General features: G+C 37.9%; 1 long non-coding RNA gene across 1 annotated transcript; it reads right to left on the minus strand.

Moving 5' to 3' along the window:
- Nucleotides 1-4,331: 4,331 nt before the first annotated feature.
- On the minus strand, nt 4,332-13,295 carry LOC143723538 (uncharacterized). The gene is made up of 3 exons (XR_013197143.1): nt 13,131-13,295; nt 5,217-5,322; nt 4,332-4,449 (listed from the first exon to the last, which is right to left on the minus strand). It is a non-coding gene; the product is annotated as an uncharacterized LOC143723538 (long non-coding RNA).
- Nucleotides 13,296-21,635: the final 8,340 nt, after the last annotated feature.

Genomic DNA, 21,635 nt, shown 5'->3' on the forward strand with positions numbered 1-21,635 from the left:
AGCTTCAATATATCTGACAAAATCATTCTGTCATGATGTTCTACAAATAAATATATCTCAATGTGAGCACAGTATAAGCTATAAAGCTGAAAATGTTAGCGACGTTTCCAACTTACAAATGTTTACAGAGCAGACTACACTTAATGCCAGCATGAACCGAAAAATTCTGGCATGGGTTACAGCAATTATGGAACATAATCAAATATCACTGCAATGATTCATGATTTATGGTCTGTTTTCACATTAAACATGTTACGTGTACAATGCCACCAATGCGGCTTATTGCCAAATACCTGCCTGGTAACAATAAAAGGAGTGTTCCATTTTCCCCCCTCAAAGGTTGCAGTCTGCTGCAGGGACAGAAATGTAATTAAAAAAACAATAATAATACTTTACACACAATAATGGGGGAAAAAACGCATTAGGCTCTCATGCTTGTATGTCTGTAGCGGCATTTTTATGTTTGTGACCGAGTGCTCTAGAGAAGAAGAAAAAAAAACACTGAGCTCTACTTCCTAAATATTATTACCTATCAAAAGAGTTTTTATGAAGTTCTTTACAAAGCATATGACATTGGTGAAACATGTTTAATAGCTTGCTAAGTCAAGGCATGGCCCCATAAGTCTCATATAATCCTTTCAGAATGTGGTGGAATGCGAAACATGTGCTTTGATGCTGTTATTCTTTTTATTGCTACTTTGTGTTCAATAAAGACTTTGATTGCATGGATCTGGAAGTCTCTCAAAATCGATTAAAATCTCAAATCGAGAAGGGGGATAAAATGTGCATTATGTGAAAACTGAATGCCATAAAGAAGAACAACTGTATATAAGAGCATGATTGTAGGTACATATTTTCAGTGATGTAACAAAGGAATCCTTGTTTTAAAGGAATATTGCAGGTTCAATAAAAGTAAGGCTTAATAGGCAGCTCTTGAGGCATAATGATGACTCCCACAAAAATGAAATATTTCAGCTATTACCCCCCACCCCTTTCTTTACAATGGAAGTGAGTGGGAGCAATTCAAATATTCAGTTTTAATAGTATAGTCACTAGTATGAAAAACCTACTAACCTTTTCTGTGAAGATTTATATTCTATTTTACAACTCATAAAAATTATAACCATCCAAAAATAGCTCTTTTTAATTCTGTTGTGAGTGCCTTACTGCCTTTTTTTATTTTATTTGTATTTATAAAAAAAAAAAATAGGGACACAATTCATTTGAGTAGTAATCTATGCCATTGTTTAACTTGTATTAAACCTGGAATATTTATTTAAGGAAAATCTTACTAGAATAGTATACACTACAAAAAGCCCCTAATTGTGAACGAATGAGTTCATATATTCTACAAGGGATTTTCACTGAATGAGCCAAATATGCAAGTACACACACATCATCAATATTCTAATCCAATCACACTCATAACAAATATTCATAACACAATTCTTTCATCAACTTTAATTGATTAAGACTCGCCGCATGGGTAACAAAGACTCAGGGTCTGATTATATACGTGTTGGATGAGATTTTCTAACAATGCAATAATTCAACATAGTGGTAAAGTAGGGGGTTTCATTCCACAACTCTATCGAGAGCGCATTGAAAGTGGCAGCCTGGTCATGTGCAATAAGGCATCACCCATTTAACCCTGTTGTGTTGGATTTATTTTAATTCTCTAATCCTCTAATCAGGTTTCTCCCTGCAAGTAAATGACACGTCCTATGCGATGCCGCAGTAATGTCTGAAGGCTTGAGGAGAACTCGCAGATCTAGTAAGTGGCATTTGACTCTGTGAGCTTGTGGAGGAGGACCCGAGTGAGGCACGCAGACATGAAACGTTCACCCCAAAAAGTGGCACTTGCGAGAAGAACGTGCCTAATGGGGAAATTATTTACGAACTATTTGCAGTGCACCTGAAAATACCTCCAGTGAAATTATGTTTGGCAACTTGAACTGCTTTGAAGTCAATGGAGTGGCAATAAAAATTAGCCCTTCATTAAAGAACTGCACCCTTCAAACGGAACTGGCCAATGCTCAGAGGGCCGGGAACAGCCACGCAGAGGCAGCACTTAGCAGCAGGGCACACATGTTAGCAATTTGCCTGATTCTCGGCTGTTTTTATGATTTTCTCCCAAAATCTCTCTCCGCCGCTCTCCTTTTATGTCGCATTTAGGAAATTAACACTAACCGACAAATTACTTTGTAAATAAAGGAGTATAACTTTAGAATGTTGAAACCAGGACTTGCCCCAGGCGGGTGCTGCTTGAAAGGCAACAAAGGGATCCTTGATAGCTGTTTAGATATGCCAGCCCAGAGCCAGGCTTTATTTTATCAAGTGCACATAATTTTTCAATTGAATTTAATGTAAGGCATTCATTTCCCCAGTGTGCAGCACTTGTGCAACATGTCCACGCTAACTTGAAAATGGCTGAACTTAACGGTGGACTAAAAGAAGGATTTCATTTCTAAGGGTCATTTCTAAAGTGCTCTGGGTTTCAGCCAAGAACTAACAATTCTCATTCACAAAAAAAAAGGAGAGAATTAAAAAAAAGCAGGGGAGACTAAAATCAACCGCTGAGATCTATAGAAACCAGACGCTCAGAACTCTAAGGGACTGTTATCTGGAGCGATGTATGCTAATTACTTAATCACTTACATTTGTAAATTGTATTATTGCTAAAGAAATTACTGTACTGATTAAATTACTGATATTTATCTCTTAATAGCGCTGATTAACTGTTGATGATAATCTGTCATCGTGAAGGCTGATATTAGCTGCATCAATCTTTCAGAACAATAAACATCTAACGTGAAAGCAAACTTTTGTCTGTTCAGGGGCCAGATGGTGAGTTTAAACAGAGGAATGTACTATGTTCTTAACAGAGTGGTCACAATTTTGATGATGGGAACCAAAACTGTTGCTTTTTTTAATTGAGTTGTTTTGCCCCATTAACCTTTCATCAGGCACATACATCAAACTAAGGACGAGAACAAAGACTGCTTTGTCTTTCTTTGGTTATAATCTAGCTTAGACTTTCATTTACTTTTATTCAGTTGAATAAATGTCGCCTTCTTTGCCTTTGTCGCCATTGGCTTTTGGCTTGCTTAGTTGGGGACATTTCATTTTATATTTAACAATATTATTACAACATTGTTTGTTATCTCTGTTATCTCTGTAAAGCTGCTTTGAAACAATCTGTATTGTAAAAAATCTATATAAATAAAGGTGACTTGACAAAAAAAAGCTGTTTCCACCAAAGTAGTGAATTTAATTTATGCAAAATAAGCGCAAACACAATTTCCAAACAAAGCAGCATCTACATTCCCTTTGTACATGACAAAAAAACTGGTGCAAAATAGAAACCCACTGGTGAAGGTACTGTTTTCTTATTAAACGTAAGAAATTACTTCCAGAATTATTGCGACAATAATGGTCATATTATATTTACTTAAATTTATTCAATCACATGATGTCATGATTCCTGTCTTGTATTCCGCATGACTTGTGTGTACTTTGGATTACCCTATTCAAGAAAAACTTCATAAGATTACAATACTTGGCACAAGAGTTTTTTTACAAAACAATTACTAAAGTAGACACGAGACAAGGGGAACACAAAACAGGAATCATGACACATGACGTGTTATGCACAACTTGGAATTTATTTGAGAAAACGTATCTGGGTATAATTTTGTCACCATAACGAAGAAAATAAATAAAATGACACACTCTTAGCAAGCATATACAATATAAAATGTGGCTATTTTATATATAAAACAATGCCTTTGTCTGAAATCCCAAAAGTGGCCAGAAAATAAGAGCCATACAAATTCTAATTTCATAATAAAGCATGAAGTAAAAAAAAAGGTATAACGGATAAAAGCGTCTGCTAAATCCATACATTTGAATGAATGAAAGCTCAGCTAATAATTAATGTACTGCATTTCCCCAAAGAATGGTCCTGCAACACTGTGAAAGACTTTATAAAAGCTTAATGTATTTTTATGGTTGTAAATTCACTGCGAGTACTCTAATTATGTTATTAAAACAATACAAAATCTGTAAAAAAAAGAAAAAAAAAGAAAAGAAACTTTTGTCTCAAAATATTTGGTATCCTGGTCAAATAAATGTGGTGGGAACTACATTTGGGACGTTCACCCAAATCAGTGTTTGCTGAAAGCTCGGCAGAATTCCCTTTAAAGCTGGATGCTCTATCTAAAACACTTTGAAGGCAAAAAAAAAGTCTAAAGTCTGTGAAGCTATTCTCCCATGTTGGCACTACATGCTGCTGGTATAAATTATGCATCAGACATATGTATATGTATTGACTTTAATAAGAGAAATTTTATACATGCCAGCTATTGTACCTGCGCTATAATCACTTGGGGGTATCGGCACTCAAAGTGCACACTTCCTCGTTCACACCGGCGCTGACTCAGGGTAAGCCTGGGGAAATTAAACACAAAGAACCTAATTAAAATAATAATAAAGTCTCCTCTTGTTTGGAGCTCAGGTGCAACAGATACCGCCTTACAGCTGCATTTGATTTGCTAGCGGAGAGATATTTTGCGAGGACTTTCGAGATTTGCTCGCTCAAGCTACGGATCCCACCTCAGCCTCGCTCCCTAATCAGGACGACATTGACAGCTCGCAGCTTGCTTCTTATCATCGTCTTGACATTCTATTGCGCTTTAGTGTGGAATACTTGATGACGGTGGGAGGTGGGAGGTGGGTTGGGAGCGAGTACAGAACTCCACGAGCGCCAAACTCAAGTGCTGGATATAGAACGGCTGAAAAAGAGAACGCTACATCGCAAAGTCTTTTCAGGCTCACTGAAGATGGCACCATATTGCAGGATTTGGCAGGTTTGTGGTTCAAAGTCTGACATTTACAGTTCAGCTCTCTGTTGCATACATGTGTTGTCTGAAGTAGCAATGAAAGAAATGTGTGCGAGGTGTCTTGCTGTAACCCGATTGGCCAAATGGCATAGGAGGGAACAATTCAAGCGAGAGCTATTCTGCCTCTGTAGGCTACAGTCTACAGGCCACCCTCAAGAGGGGGAATGTAAAACACCTGTTGAGGGTAAAGCCTTGATGGCACACACTGTCAAAACCCAATAACTCTGAGCGACTTAAACTAAGCTCTGGCCATGTGGTGTACGTCTTTCTTGGGAAGTATTTCCAGAGGGGATCTAAGCTGAAAAAAAGACCTACTCAGTATTTGTGCTGGGTCTATAGGCTTTTCGTCAACTTCTGTTATCTGATGACGGTGGCAGTTCAGATGGTGGTCTGCAAATGTGATTTCCTCTCACAAATCCATCTGAAATTATACAGAACAAATTTCCTTTGAAATTGAGCAAGCAAGGTTACTTCTGATCATGGTCATTGATGAGACAGGTATGCACAGTATGATGCTCAATGTTATTTTTACTTGATTTAAAAAACACGTGAAAATGCAAAACATACATATAACAACTTGAAAAGACCTCTTATATGATGGGCAAGTTTTTCATTTCTAAATTAAACATTACTGTGATCATTATTAATCTTAAAAAAATATTATAACAAAAAACTGCTTAGAATTTGAAAAAAACATTAAGGCTGTGTCCCTAGTTGCCCCCATACATAAATGTATAATTACTGTGTAACAAAGACACCTTAAAATAAAGTGTAACCAATTATTTTTTAATTGACTATTAAATTGTTTAATACATGCTAGTTTCCGTAACAGAGCTCAAGATACATCTTTTCATTAGTACTAGAGCTGCCAGTTTGCTAAGTTTTAAATGATTATTAAACAGCAGGTACAAACAATGCAAAAGCGGTAGCCCTCCCGGTGTCCAAATTCGCTCTTTTTTTATTCACTCCTTAAAATGGACTATATTAGTGGAGTAATGAAGGGAATAGTGAATGAGGGTATAGGGGCCATTTCAAATATCTCTTAAAATATTCGATAATTTGACCTTTTTTTGACAAGGAAAGGGTGTTTCAGGTTATAAACTATCAGAGCAATTGCACACACAAATCTGAATAATGATTCATGATTTTTGTAATAAAATATATATTTTTTTTTAAAAGTAACATTTGTTTGTAAAACCACATTACATTTTAGTCATTCTATTTAAAGAGCTTTTTCTTTTCTTTATCATGGACACTCATATATATTATTGATCCTCATTTAGAGTCTCTACAAAGATGATTTCCACTAACAAATCCAGATAAAATTACATAGAACAATTTTTCCTTGAAATGAAGCACAGGAAGCTGACAGTGATCAGACATCCCTGACAAGACAAGAATATTATACAAGACAAATCAATGTTAATAGTTGCAGGTATAAGGGAATGCCACAGCATCCATTAATCATCGAGCGCTTAAGAAATGTGTGAGGACACACAGGTTGATTGAGCGAAGGCTGCGACCACAAGCTTAAGCACCAAAATGCTAGCTTTTGCTCGATGAAAGATAAATCTTAAACAAGGGGCAGCTCTTAAAATCACAAAAGACAAAGCATCTAGGCAGCTGCAAAAGCTGTATGCTTATTGAAGAGAAGCCAAAGACGGGAACAAAAACCACAGCTAGTCTGAGAAGAACTGATGGACAACTAGCAACAAGGGGAGCAATCCTCTCAACAGCCTAACAATGTGATGAGTGAAGTCAAATCTTTTGAACCAGTGCTCATGAGAGGTCACGAGGCATGAAAAAAGGCCTCAGCATTAACTGTAGAGGAGGTCCCGATGTGTAGAGCAAATGAGTAAAGTGTGGACTGTGCCATTGCACAGCTTAATTGAGCAAACAGCTGTGAAATGACATCAGCCAAGTGCGCTGCGCTTTCACTCGGCAACAATTTCGCTCTTAAAAGGTTCCATCAGTACCACGACAGCAAGCCGTGGTCTGGTACATTTAATCTTCTATGTTTTGTAGGCCGCCAGCTGGTGGGGTTCAGAACAAAAGTGTTCCGGTGTGGGTCACTGGTGCGATGCTGCCATAAGTGAGTCATTGTGCGGTCTCCTGTCAGTCACACTAAAGAGTGTATTACATTCCACTGATGTGAAAGCACCAACAAGCATATCTGCACAGGAGTGGGGGTTTATGAAAACACCTCCCAGAAAATCTGAGGCAATTTATGGATCAAATGTGTGGGAAAAGCCCCTAGTGAGAGGATCGCGATTCGCGACTACTTATTCGGCCACGTATAGGTCACACAGGTTTTGTCTGAACTAGGGGAGAGCGGGGCACAACCTAACACATTTTGGTTTTGGATCATTTATTAAAAAAATTATTAAGTTAGATTCATCTTTCTTTTTACACAAGCAACATACACATCTCTGCTACAAATGAACACTTAAAGTTTTTTTCTAGGACCTACTATTTTCGTACAGTTGCACTGAAAGTGACAGAAGTCTAAATGTTACAACTTACCCCATATGCGGGGTTAATTGTAACAGACAGAGGGGTTAGTTGTAACACTTGTGTGAAACACACATCATTCAGTACTATCGTATCTGTATAGTTTGATATTGTTTGTGCATCTGTATAGATAGATATCCATACATCCATCCCTAATCCAATCATCATTCTGTTATGGATCAATATCATAGATAGAGATATAGGAAAGGGCTGCACAGTTTTGCAATAAATAAATAAATAAAATCATCAAATATTGTAATTGCAATTGAATTACATTTGTGTGTGGCAGCTGCATGTAAAATTATTATTATTAATAATAATAATAGTAAAAATAATAAAAACGAGCTTAAAATAAAATTTTAAATGGTTTATTGCATTAAAAACAGGCTAAACAAGTGATCAATGCATAGTAAACTAAAAAAAAAAAAATTCCAATATTGTTTGTGAAAGTCCAACAAAGTTAAATATATAAATTAATACTCAAACCTGAAACGTTGTGTGGCTCCCGTTTAATTTGATTATCATTGTACACTTGGCGGCTTAGTTGTAACACTGTGCTACAACTAACCCCGCTGTGTAAAAAATATTTTAAGCCTAGCTAACAGTTGGTAGGAGTTGCTGACATGTTTCAAAACGGTGCTATGTTTTAGCCAACAAGACAGTGATTAATGTCAGATAAAGTTAGATTTGGTGACGTACACAACACACTCAGAAACCGAAAAAAAACTATGATGAAAAAATGTAATTGCATGGTGTCAAAACACTCTTTGTCCAGTATCTTCACGAAATCTTATCAAAACTTTCCACAAATTCGTGGGAGAGCATCTTCTGGCAGCAGGAGAAAAAGAGCAGAAACACACCCCGCTTGATCCTGACTAACTATGTAAAACAGAGGTCTTCAATCCTGCTCCTGGAGGGCCACTGTCCTGCAGAGTTTAGTTCCAACCTGCTTCAGCACACCTGCCTTTGTATATTCAAGCGATCCTGAAGAGCTTGATGAGCTGATTCAGGTGTGTTTGATTAGGGTTGGAACTAAACTCTGCAGGATAGTGGCCCTCCAGGAGCAGGATTGAAGACCTCTGATGTAAAAGGTCCACGTTACATTTAACCCCGCGTTAGGTTGTGCCCCGCGCTCCCCTACCCTTCGCATGTCTTTAGCTACTTGCCAGAGATCCTTTTGTAAACTCTGTGAAGTTTCTGGTGAATTTTCATGTGCTAAATTTCAAAAATGACTATTAAACATGCTCCGTGGAGCAGCTGTGATATAGCACTTAAGCTAATAACTACATAAAGCACTCTTACCCCCATTTTCCATGCAAGTATCTGTCCAGTGTGACATCAAGGGACCAATCGAACACGAAACCACTTTACACAGCTCTGAAGAATGCAGCAAGGACAAAAAAACACACACTGACCAGAGAAAAATGGACAGAAAAAAAACAAAACAGTGCTACAAAGGAGCTTAGTATGTTCTTATTACATCAAGCAAAGCAGCTGCTAAGAGCTTAAAAATACATTATTTGAATGGATTAGGTGTGGGCTTGGGAGTTTAGTGTGGAACATGGGAACACAAAGGCTAAAAAGGCTGTTATGAAATGGATCCTTCAAGAATACATTGAACACAATAAGAAAGAACGATTCTGAGATTAAAGGATAGTTTCGATTTTTAAAATGTTCTGCAGTACTCATACGTCTCACCTACAAGAGTTTGGATTACAACAACAGTGATGCTTTATTTATGAAGCATTTACGACTCGGCTATGATTGGTCAAGTTTCCTGCTCTTCTGCTGTCCTCGTTAATCAAACCCTTGCTTACTAACGCAAAATTCTGCAGCTGTCACCATGTCAAGATCAACGTCTCTTCGCCTCTTCCTCCAAGACAATATTTAATTCATATTTCTCCATGTTATTTCATTTCTAGATGAAAGGCGCTGCAGATTGAGGGCAACCTTTTCCTCCCCTCCATCTCAGAAAAGCTCAGATGGAAAAAGCAAGGTCGCAGACGGGCTTAATTTTGAACTGATAATTTAGCAAATGGTCTCCACTGTATCGCTTTGATCTTGCCAAAGTTTTGGAAATTTCGATCTCGAGCCAACTACTACTGGCCGATTATAGCCTCGCTTCATTAGTGGACTTTTAAATGGTTCACAACAATTAAGGCTGTCAAGCGCCTGTTCTCTGCCCAGGAGTAAACCTTGACTAATGATTTGCTAAAAAGTCCTGACAGTCTGTTACAGTCAGCGGTAATTGAATTTAAGCGCTAACAAGCCTTTGAACAAGTGAAAGAAATATTTTATAAGCTTGATGCAATTTGGTGGAGCAGATAATGAATCGTAATGAATATTCCCCTCTGATTTTTTCCATGTAATTGTCATTTTTCTAAACGTAATAATAACAAGCAGGCAAACAAATCCAGACAAAGACGGAGAGCAATCAGACTTCAATATCTTTCTCTCAGTGCCTCACTTTCTTATTCTTTTCTTTTTTTGGCTTTTGTCTTGGTTATAGAGACGGTTTCTCGCTATTTTGTATTCTTTTGCGTTCACCACCAATCATTTCCCAGCTATTTTAACGAGCTTGATGTGTCACAAGAATGCATGCCCAGTTCACTGTGCGCGCAAGAAAAGCGATGACAACTATGCTGTTAATGTTGTGCCTTTGAGCCTGCACAAAACCCCCTAACACAACTCTGATAAGGATAAGTAGGAAATGAGTAACTAACCTCATGCTAAAGTTCTGTTTGAGGCCTGACATGGATTAACTGATCAGTGTGAGCAAACATGCATAGATTAAAAATGTTTTTAAAATGGACCAAAATAAGTACATTAATAGGTGGCCTCATTAAGAAATAAATACACATATATTTCTAGAAACTAGTATAGCCTGTATAAGCACTTCAGACATTAAAAGACTGCCAGTGTTGTGCACACTGTTGTTCATAGAGTTCGTTGGAATTGAAAGTCTGAGAAATGAGGGAAAGATGTTTTGCACAAACTCTTTTCCTTCAATGTAGTCAATTTGCCAAACGGAAATTTGACATCAAACGACAACATCATCTTAGAAGGTCCACTTACGCAGTAACTCAGATCACTGAAAGTGTCACAAGCTCAGTAAATTAGCACAAAAAATGATGAATTGGATAAAATTGCGTCAGAAAAAAACAATCAAATATTAAAAGAGGATACACTTTTCACTTTGACATCAAGGAGACACTAAGTAATCACCAACAAGAGCCACATCATTTCCTCCATTTAGTGTTAAAGTAATAAAAGACATGTCAAAGTCCCTAGCATGATACAAGACCCCGGCGGTTCATTACGCATTGGACTCCACACTTTCCCTTGGACTAATAGGGACAATATTTAGGCAAATAAGGTCATTATGATAATAAGGGTGCTGATAATAAGTCGCAGTTTGCTTATTTGTTTTGCACGGGCTGTATCTGTCGTGATGAACAAAAGGAGGCCAATTAGATTTAAGTCTTTTGCCGAAATTGGATTTCATAGCAGAAAAACAGGGCCATATACTTTGAATTCATCAGGGATGAATGGAAAATGTGATTAAAATTTCAGACTAAAGTCCTCGTTGGCGCATATAAGTTTGCGTACAAGGGCACGGCGCACAAGCTGTAATTACCTGAGAGAATTTGATTCCTCTTAAGTGGGTTACCAATGAATTTGGAAGCATTCACGGGTGTTAAAGGTTTGGGTGACTTATTGTACTTTATTGTACAATGCTGCAATAAGGCCTCTAATTGTGTTAAGTGCCAGAGCAGAAACATTTCTCAAAATTGTTTCTAATATGATATTATCAGTTAATTCTGAGCTACTTTCAACTGAACTTGTTTACTGGCTTGCACATAACTTAAATGTATGCATAAAAGAGAAGGCCTACAATATGCAAGGCAAAATATTTATAACTACTATGGGCTTTTATAGGCTGCTCTAGACAAAACACAGCATGAAAAACATAGCTTTTGTCAACATCTTTGGGGATGACAAAACATGATTAGGGTGACCAGACCAGACCAGAGTTTACCCATGACACTTCCAGGCTTCTGAAAATTCAGTAATAAATCCTGGTTTAAGCTGTTAGTTAACTTAATTAAATATCCTCAATGTCCCTTAAACTACCATCTCTGAATGTGGTTCAGGATGACACTAGAAGAAAAATAATCTGTTTTTCTTGCTAGCCAGCCAAGCTGGAAATCTGAAAATACCCTTTTAATGTATCAAAATGTACATAAATAATATGTTTGCTGCTATCAAAAGAAAAACATTACTATTATGGCTTAAATGTACACAGTGTCCATACTAGGTGGCACAATGCAAAATTTTTCCAGCAACAAGCAGTGTGAAACAATCATAGCCAATCAGAAGACATTAATAAACAGTTATGAGGAGCGGAATGTCAGACCAATGAGATTGCACAGTGGGAGTATTTTGTTCTTGGTTTCTATCGGTTTGTATTTCGTAGCGTCATTAAGTAGTCCTGCTTAACATAATGCTACACAACAGAAATCAATAGAAACTAAGCAATAAATATAATACAGTGCCAACACACTTTTTCAGTGGCCTTGGTTCTGCAAGTATTTTCCCATTAGGAATTTATTTTTATTTTTTTTAATTTATTTGTTAATGGCCTCATTTCGGTGAAAGGGCTTAAGCCAGGATTAGACTCAAGTTAAATAGGGATATTTAAGGAGCTTTTATAAATGTGCCTAAGGAAAGAAATTATTACTGGTAAGCATCTTGAGACAATGGTAACAAATTTTAAGATATGTCAGTGCAAGTTGCTTTCAATTAAAACAGTTCAAACATGCAATTTAGTCTGGGACTATAGGCTTAAGAGTTATAAGCCATGAACCAAAACAACAAGCTACAAAGTGTATCACAGTGCGAACTTTGATTTGAAGCATAAAAAAATTGACAATTGGACAAAAACTTAACGGCTTTAACAAGGGAAAGAACTACAATCCCATGAAGCATTGCAAATGACAATTAATAATAAAAATGATTGATTAAAAGATGTTGATTATAGCATTTGCAGTGCTTCATGGGAGTGTTCTTTGAATGGGAAGTTTACTTCCGGAATCTGACTGTTGCACTCTCTAGAAATGGTAAATGGACTGCATTTATATAGCGCTTTCAAAGACCCAATAGCCACCAAAGCGCTTTACATATTACCTCACATTCACCCATTCATTCACTCACACACCGACGGCACTGTCAGCCATACAAGGCGCAATCCAGCTCGTCGTGAGCACTGGGGTTAGGTGTCTTGCTCATGGACACCTCGACACTTGGTCAGGTGGAACCGGGGATCGAACCACCAACCTTTCGGTTTGTAGACAACCTACATAAACCCCTGAGCCACTGCCGTCCAACCAAACCATCTAATTATTAAAAAACAACAGAGTGCAGCTTTACAAAAGTCTGGTCACCCTAAATATGAGGGAGTATAACCTCACATGATGTTTATCTTGATATTACCTTGATGTACCCTGCAAAAATTTTATTCCTTTAAATAGCCTCTAGTGCCCTGCCTGATCTCACCATCTTCTCAATTTTAGCTCAAGAAATCAGCCTGACACTCTATTGCAAACAAAACCATGTGATGCAACCCGCAGCCGCAGTATTCAACGTATCTTTATACATGGAGAACAAATTGGATTGACAGGCGGCATAATGGCATGTCCCTGCCCTATTCACTCTTACCACGCATGAACAAAACGTCTAGGCTGATGAGTTCTTGATAGCATTTGGTGGTTTCTTTGTATACTCCACCTCATCTCCAAAAGTCAATTAAAATCCTGTAATGTTGACACCGCCAGCGCGTGCCTCTATCAAATGCAAGCGTATCCATCGCGTGACTCGCGTGAACTTTGAGGTCGCATGGCATTGAGCAACAGGTCAGGTGATTAAATGGATCTGAGCTCGAGCTTCTAGAAAGCATCAAACGATCATTCAGACGAATCGGTTCAACAATTCGCTTTAGCAATTGTTCTTTTATATCATAACTATGGTGATAAATACATCTTCTGTAGGCCTATGTGTGGATATTCATTCCCAGTATAAAATATGAAATGTTCCAAAATTGCTATAAATTCTTACTTTACGATTTCTTGTGTTCAGTACAGTTTTGCAGTCATTTTTTTTAGTTCATATCAAAAACACAAAGTACTTTAGAACCATTTACAAGTAAATTGGTATTGCTTTCCGTCAAATCCTCGTACTATTTCAAATAGTTCAGTCTTCTGATCTCAACTCATTACAAATCGAACATGTTCAAAAGAGTGGCTGCATCTGAAATTGCATACTTCCCTACTATAAAGTAGGTAAAAAAACAGTAGGCTATGTGACAAAAGAAGGGGAAATTCCAATCAGAAGTGAGCACCCCTATGTCCTACTCCCTCCGAAGGGCAGATCATGACCATAAATTATTAATTTACTTCCTTGAAGTGACCATGCATGTTCCCTTCACTAATGGACCTGTGGAAGGGCCCTTCATAAAGGCATTCACTTGTTCTCTTTCGTTTGGAATTGGAATGCGCCTACAAATGACGTCCCCTTCCCGAAGTGCCCTTAAATGGTGGAAAAACGCTGTTTGGAATTCACCCAAAGTATGTATGAATTAATTCACAGTAAGCCCTACTCATAAAAGAGTGGGCTAAAAGTATCTGGATGACCTCTTCTGGTGAGATTCTTAAGTAAAATTCATACGCTTTTCCATCACATGAGGCCACCGGAGAGGATTTATGAATGGCAGTGAAGCGACGCAACTGATGCTGGTATAGGTCACATGAGAATGACAACATAGCAAATGTAGTATGTCCAGATGAGGAGTGTTTCTCAAAATGGAAGGCAGCATCCTACAAAGGCTGCATATCTCGACTGCCAACCCATCAAATGTCGCTGAAGGCCATCTCAATTTGAAGGATCCTTGGAAGGCAGCCTTTGTTTCACGTCCTTCATTCTGCCTGTTTTGAAGGATGCATCGGATGTATCCTTGGCGGCCTTAAATCACCCACAATCCTTTGCACACATTCCAATTCATAAAAATAAACTGACGGAAAACGAGACGGTACAGATCTTGTCTGAGTTTATTATTAAATGTAAGAAAAAAAATATATTTTCAGACATGTTATCTTTTGTTTTGCTGTAAATGTTCACTAACACTAAACTGCTGCCAATAATGTAAGCCACTGGAAACCTCTGATGGCTGTCATTCACTGTATTGCATTTAAAAAAACCGTTAATATAAAGATTTGTAACACAAAGTATTTTTTCCAAAATGATGCAGCCTTCCGTTTGAGAAACACCCTACATTCATATTACATACTTTCATACTATAGACTGTACATTTTTTTAGCGGTTGTGAAGTAATTATTCAAAATAAGTAGCCTACCTACTCAAGAGAGTATGTGATTTCGGACACTGTTGTCTCAAAGGACCACTCAGACAGATAGAGTTCAAACTTATTGTTAAAGGGATAGTTCACCCAAAAATGAAAATTCTGTCAGTATTTACTCACCTTCATGTTGTTCCAACCCCGTTAGACCTTCGTTCATCTTCGGAACACAAATTAAGATATTTTTTGATGAAATCTGAGAGCTGGATCACTCCTCCATTGGCTTCTTCAGGGATTGAACTTGCAGGCCCGAAAAGTTATTAAAGACATTGTTAAAATAGTCCAAGTGACTACAGTTGCTCAATCTTAAATTTATCAAACGACGAGAATACTATTTGAGCGCAAAAAAAACTAAAATAAAGACTTTATTTCAACTATTCATTTCCTTCTCTGTGGGCCTCGAGTCAGTTCACTAGTTTAACAGCGTACGCTTCTGTAGTTGTATGTCACACGCATCACACATATGACCAGAGTCGGCCAATAGTGAGCCTACGTGTGACGTAGCTCTACGCTATTACACTAAGTTAACTGACTAGAGACCCATAGAGAAGGAAATGAATAGTTGAAGTAAAGTCGTTATTTTTGTTTGTTTTTGCGTACAAAAAGTATTCTCGTCGCTTGATAAACTTAAGATTGAGCCACTGTAGTCACTTGGACTATTTTAATGATGTCTTTAATAACTTTTCGAGGCGGAAAGTTCAATCCCTGAAGAAGCCTATGGACTAGTATGGAGGAGTTATCCAGCTCTCAGATTTCATCAAAAATATCTTAATTCGTGTTCCGAAGATGAACGAACGTCTTACGGGGTTTGAACAACATGAGGGTGAGTAAATACTGACAGAATTTTCATTTTTGGGTGAACTATCCCTTTAAGACCTGTTTTGTGAACTGGTTCAACCGATTCATTTAAACGAACCTACAAAAAACGATTCGTTAACGAATCAGAAGTCCCCAATGGAATCGCGTGAGGCATGTGACTCGGTGTATTGCTCGCTGACAAGCCAAGGGCGCGTAAAAAACGGAATTAATTTGACAATGAGTAAGTGACAGACGATTCTCTCTCCCTTGCCATCTCACTTCGTCTCTAATTGTGCTACGGACAGCTTTAAGCACATCTGGGAATTGCAGTGAGGCTCTGGCAAAGATTAACGGCCCCTCAATGCTTTGTTGCTGCTGTATTTGCATGATAATTAGTTGATGGCTGTATATATTTTAATTTATTTATTCTCTAGTGCTTGCTAATACACACAGAGAGAGGAATGCAGCTACATGCATTAATTACAATGATTAAAGTGTTCACTGTGCAGTCTCTTGATGTGTTTATTAAATTAATAAGTAAATTGACAGATGAGACTTTGAAACACAGAATTTTCCCCTTGTTTATAGAGTCATGGTGCATTTTAAACCTGCAGGAGCTCCAAAAGGATCCACCTTTCTCATTCCTTGAGGGAGTAAGTATTACAGAGTACGTAAGATACATAAAGCCTTTGTGAAGTAGGCCTAATGAAGCTTGAGCATACTATTCTTCTGACTTACATTAACAGGTTAAAATAATTATAATTGGTCCCTCGAAATATGTGACATTTGTTATTCCCTATGTTCCTATTTTTTTAAAAATTAGCTGAGAGTTTGTTTTATATGATGAGCTGCCCATAGATTAAGTTATTAAATATTAAATAACCCAATATTGTCTTCAGAGTATTATAAATCGTAAGACATCAGTATGTTTTAGAAATAATAGCTTTGATCATTTGAGACCACTGCAGTGACCATCTTTGTTTCCTGGGCTTGAATTTATTCCAATTTATTATTGAAACTTTATAATATTTTGAAAATTATAAACTGCTATCCTAAATATAACAATTGATTATATAGATTCATGTGAGGTGCAGTGTTAGTTTTTCATTTCAGACTAAAACTATTTTTCTTTTTGGAAAGTTTGTAATTGACAAATATCACCTTGAGCGAGCCATCACTGCCAAAGTGGTCTAGTCGAACAATCTGACTCTCAAACATATGAAAACCTGGGACCTGGATTCTGCACTTCACTGTAAGGGTGATATGATACCTGTCAAGTTGATGGAGGTCCCATCCTCCGGCCTCCTCCGGGTCTGCAGGCAGAAAGCCTGTACTACTACCAAGCCCCCCTCCACCCCGGCGTACAGTGCGGCCCATTAAAATTAAAGCAGCTCCTTACTGTTGAAACGTCACGTCCATCCCATTCCCCAACATGCATTTGGAACAAAGGGAACAATCTATTTTCCTGATAGAAGCCAGCAGTTGGTAAGAGTTTGAGATGAGTGCGAGAATACAATTTGCCTAGAGAGTGCCCGAGGATCAAGCCAGCCCTGACTCACTCTGGAATGAGGCTGTCAGCTGGCAACCAGCAGTAATTGCTTCCCATGGCAGGACCCCACCAGCCAGAGAAGAATGTGTGCGTGGAGCTCTTCAACCCAGGGATCAATTTTCACAACAGCCCAATCATAATTGTTTTCTAAGAATACAGAACTTGTTGCGAATGCGAGCAGAGGGCAAGGCCTGATTGACACTCATTGACCGGTTTGAGCGGGTTAGGAGGATTAGGGCCGATTGAGGTTGCAGCTCGGAGCCACGGCACACTGTTTGTCACTCAGGTTGAAGGGAGAGCAGAGAGAAGAATAAGAAATCCTGATCCCGAAGAAGCTTCGGCCTGCACTGGAACTGTCAGTCCACTCAAAGCGAAAAAGTGCTGTTAGTACACATTCAAGTGAACGATTTCGCAATTGTGTGATTACAAAAATTTCAGTTGTTTTGAAAAGGATCGTTATGACATTTCAAAAGTCGGCACGGAAATGAAAATTACGATAGTCTTTTCTTCAATATTGTGACTTACATCCAAGTGTAACTTGTAAAAAATGTAGGCCAGGATTTGATACTGTCCATCGTGAATTAATTTGATCATTGAATCGTTGGATCATTGTGGTTTGCTATTGCTGCAATCTCATGTGAGTGACAGGTTGCCCCGCCCTCACGCCGCTGAACACATCATCATAGAAGAGATGTTGTTGCAAGGGGTAAGGGAAGTTATTTTGATTAAAGATTATGAGGGCACATGAATTAAAAACAATGATGTTCATGTAGAAATTATTTATAAACACTCCAATATTCCATAAAATCAAGAATTGTCCATTTTTTATTTTATTCTAACTTTAAAGAGGTACCTTAAAAATGTGTGATTTAGAAGTCCTTGAATGTCCTGCATAGGAAATGTTCAGTCCACTAACGATCTATCATCTGTCTACAGATAATTTCGTACGCTGTCAAGCACCGAATTGAATTGTAGGACACTTGGATGCTACCGGGTCCCAAGACCCATCTCAAATGTCACTTCAGCCGACTGCTAACATGTGGCCCCTTGGCCAGTGACTCTGACATGCTATTATCTGTCTGGAGAAGAGACGACATGGTGTTGTCAGAAAGCCGTGTTTCTACACATGTATCCATCACAGGGTGGCAGATGGCTTGGATCAAATTATTTTTTGTGTAAAAGGCCGTGTGAAGTTTCAAAACGTGACTGCCGCAGATGCCTCTCACAGGAGGCATAATAGAGCATCTTGTGTGGCGGCCGCAGATGCCTCTTGCAAAAGGCATAATAGAGGAGCACCTTGGGAGAATTCAGCAGCCATACGGAAGAGGCTGCGGTTTTCTTCTGGCTCAACCCAACAAATTTACAAAAGAATGCATTAAGGTACCATGAGGCCCCTAAGCGATTTGGGGTTGAACATCAGCAAATCTATTGTATTTGTTCTGAACGTCACCACTAATGCACAAGTAAAGGCTCTAAAACTATCACTGTCGCTAAATAGATGACAAAATATAGTGCCTATTATATGCATACATATGTATCTATTTCTGACATAAATATGTCAATGAGTATGCATCAGTATAGGCTAACAAGTAAGTCTCACTGGGATGCTCCTTCCGCACTTCTGTCGCTGCCTTCATTAGCATCATTGTGAGGGGAAAATGAATGGCGCATCCCGATAGCATTGTTTAGTAGCACATATTGCCTGTGTTGTTTTAGTGTCCCGTTCACTAAGGCCCTGTTTACACCTGGTATTAAATTCTCTGTTGATCCCATCAAAGTGGATGGACATCTCAAATACATCTCCTGTAACCACTTGTGCTCAGATTTCATGGGTAAGTGCTATTTTGTGACTACATACGGTACAGCACTCACTATATCAGTATGTATTCTATGTTCTTTTTTTTCTTTTCTTTTTTTTTATGTTTGCATAATACCAATTTCAGGACATATGCATGGATATTGATATGGATATTGAAACATTTAATGAATAAATAGGGTTAAATTAATAATTTCACTTTTTTATATGACCCAAAAAATCAGTATTTACTGGTTTTATTGTGAATGATTCATCAATGATGTTATTTGAAATATGTAATTGTCTTAAATGCATCAACTTCCTTCCCTTTTTTTTTTAGCTGCATCAAAAATTCACGCTTGTATTTCATCCTCTCCCATCCACCACCTGGATCCATTCTGATAAGTAATGCTCACAATCCAATAAATTCCTTATGGATAAAATCAAGAACTGCCCTATATTTTTTCTTGTTGAAAGATCCTGTGTCATACATCAGATTATGAAGTAAAATGGGTTGTGAACGGGTGGTGTTTCATGTCAACTTTAAAGCATGAATATACATGTACCTCCATGCTGTTTACTATGGGCTACAGCAGGTGTCCCCAAATCCCAACCAGATTCAGGTACTCTCTCTCTCACACACACACACACACACACACACACACACACACACACACACACACACACACACACACAAACACACTCGTGCTGACTGTCACCCTGTCACTGGTGTTGTGTCAGGCCCAGAGGTGAACCCGCAAATGAATCCTCAGGCTCATCAGTGTGCTGCTCCAAAATAGTTGTCACTGCAGGAAACCTCTGGAGCTCCTTGATGTGGTGTACAGCTTACCTTCAGGCTGGGCTTTGTCTATGCCAGCCTCTTCCCTGTGAGCGGATGAGTGCTGCATGACTACCGTAGCACACAGCCAGCCCTTGTACAGCAGCAGGAGACGGAGCTCACAGCGGGGTTTGTATGCGTGTTGTGCATCTGTGCACGTGTCACGTGTGTGTGTGTGCTAGGCATCTGTTGTAATGACTATGTTGATTGGATATCATGTGAATGTGTGTGTTTTTTTTTTTTTTGTCTTTTTTACCCATAGGAATTAATTAGCCTGTCTTTTACAGAAGAGAGGTGTCTTTTGTATGTAGGGACAGCAAGCTGAGAGGGGTGATTTTTTTATTACCATTATTTTTATTCTTTTTTTTTTTTTTACATGAGTAGCCATGCTGCGAGTTCTTCTTGGAAATATATGATAATAATCATGCAAATCTGGCAAATGACTTCATGCTGATGAGGTCAAATGTCTCATATCAAGAAATAAATGCATACTGAACTCAGGTTAGCTGTTGTTCATTCTACACTTGTCTGAATCAGCAGTAAGACAGCTGACAAATTTGCAATGCTGGCATTAGAAGTTGTCAACAAAAAAATCTTCTTCAATTAACTTATCACTTATTGTAAATGACTTATCCTTGGACATTTCTCTCTCACTTTCTTTTTGATCAAAATTTCATAACTCCACCTTCCAGAGAAACAACAGACCTCTCTATTTACATTTGCCAGTCATCTCCAGTCATTTAGTCTGCTTAAACCCTGCATCTTCACTCAAAATAATGATTCAAGCCCTTCTTAGAGGTGACACGTTTAAATCTAATTTGCTTTATTTAAATATATCTATTTAAGATCATATGTGTAAATATATTTAATTGGTTTAACTAAAAATTTATTAATAGCTCCACTCAAAAAAAATATTCATTGGATGAACTCAATTAAGTTGTGGGCAGGATTTCCATCCAATAAATATATGTAGCCCCAACTCAAACTGAGTACATCCATTCAACAGAATGTAAATAAGTTAGCCTAACTCATTTGTAATAAATAGATACAAAAGAATATAAACGAGAGAGGCTAGCTTTTTTTTTATCAAATACTTATTACTAACCAGAATTACTTTATTTCTGTAAGACGTCTATAAAAGTTTTACTGAGAATTAACAGGGGTTCAACTCTATGTTTTCCATTTGAAGTCACCATAACAGTAATCAATGATTCCATTAGTTGGGCTCTTAACTCTTATTATATCTATTGACTTTTTTGGCTGATGTGACAATGTGTTTGTTAAACACATTTGGAGCAGCAAAGAATGCTAAAGTGAAATGACATCAGCTGATGATGGTTAACGGTTGATGGTTTTATAATCATCATGAAGCAGACTCACTGAGGTATTTTAATCTAACAATTATGTTTTTTTTCACAACAAACCCTGTGTTACTGCAGCATGAGATCAAGCATTATTATAATAATAAGTTTGAAGACTTTAACGAACATGAACACAAGAAATCAGTTTCTGATGACACAGACAGACATCAACAATCAGCGTATGAATCTCAACAATGGTGACAATCACAAATATTTAGATAAACAGATTAATTCAGAACATCACTGAAAAGCTACTAATTCACAACAAATACAACAGCAAAAAATAAAAGCAAATATTTAGAATCAAACAAAATTATAGGACAGTTCAGCTGCATAATTTATTCATGTTGCAATGCATGCTGGGAGTTTTGTACTATGGTGGTACCCAGCATGCATTGCAGTGAAGTACTTTTGATTGTCACCATTGTTGAGATTCATACGCTGATTGTTGATGTCTGTGTGTGTCTTCAT

The sequence above is a fragment of the Siphateles boraxobius genome, unplaced genomic scaffold (genome assembly GCF_051911475.1).
Source record: "Siphateles boraxobius isolate OS27281-9 unplaced genomic scaffold, OSU_SipBor_1 7, whole genome shotgun sequence".
In the NCBI taxonomy this organism is placed as follows: Eukaryota; Metazoa; Chordata; class Actinopteri; order Cypriniformes; family Leuciscidae; genus Siphateles; species Siphateles boraxobius.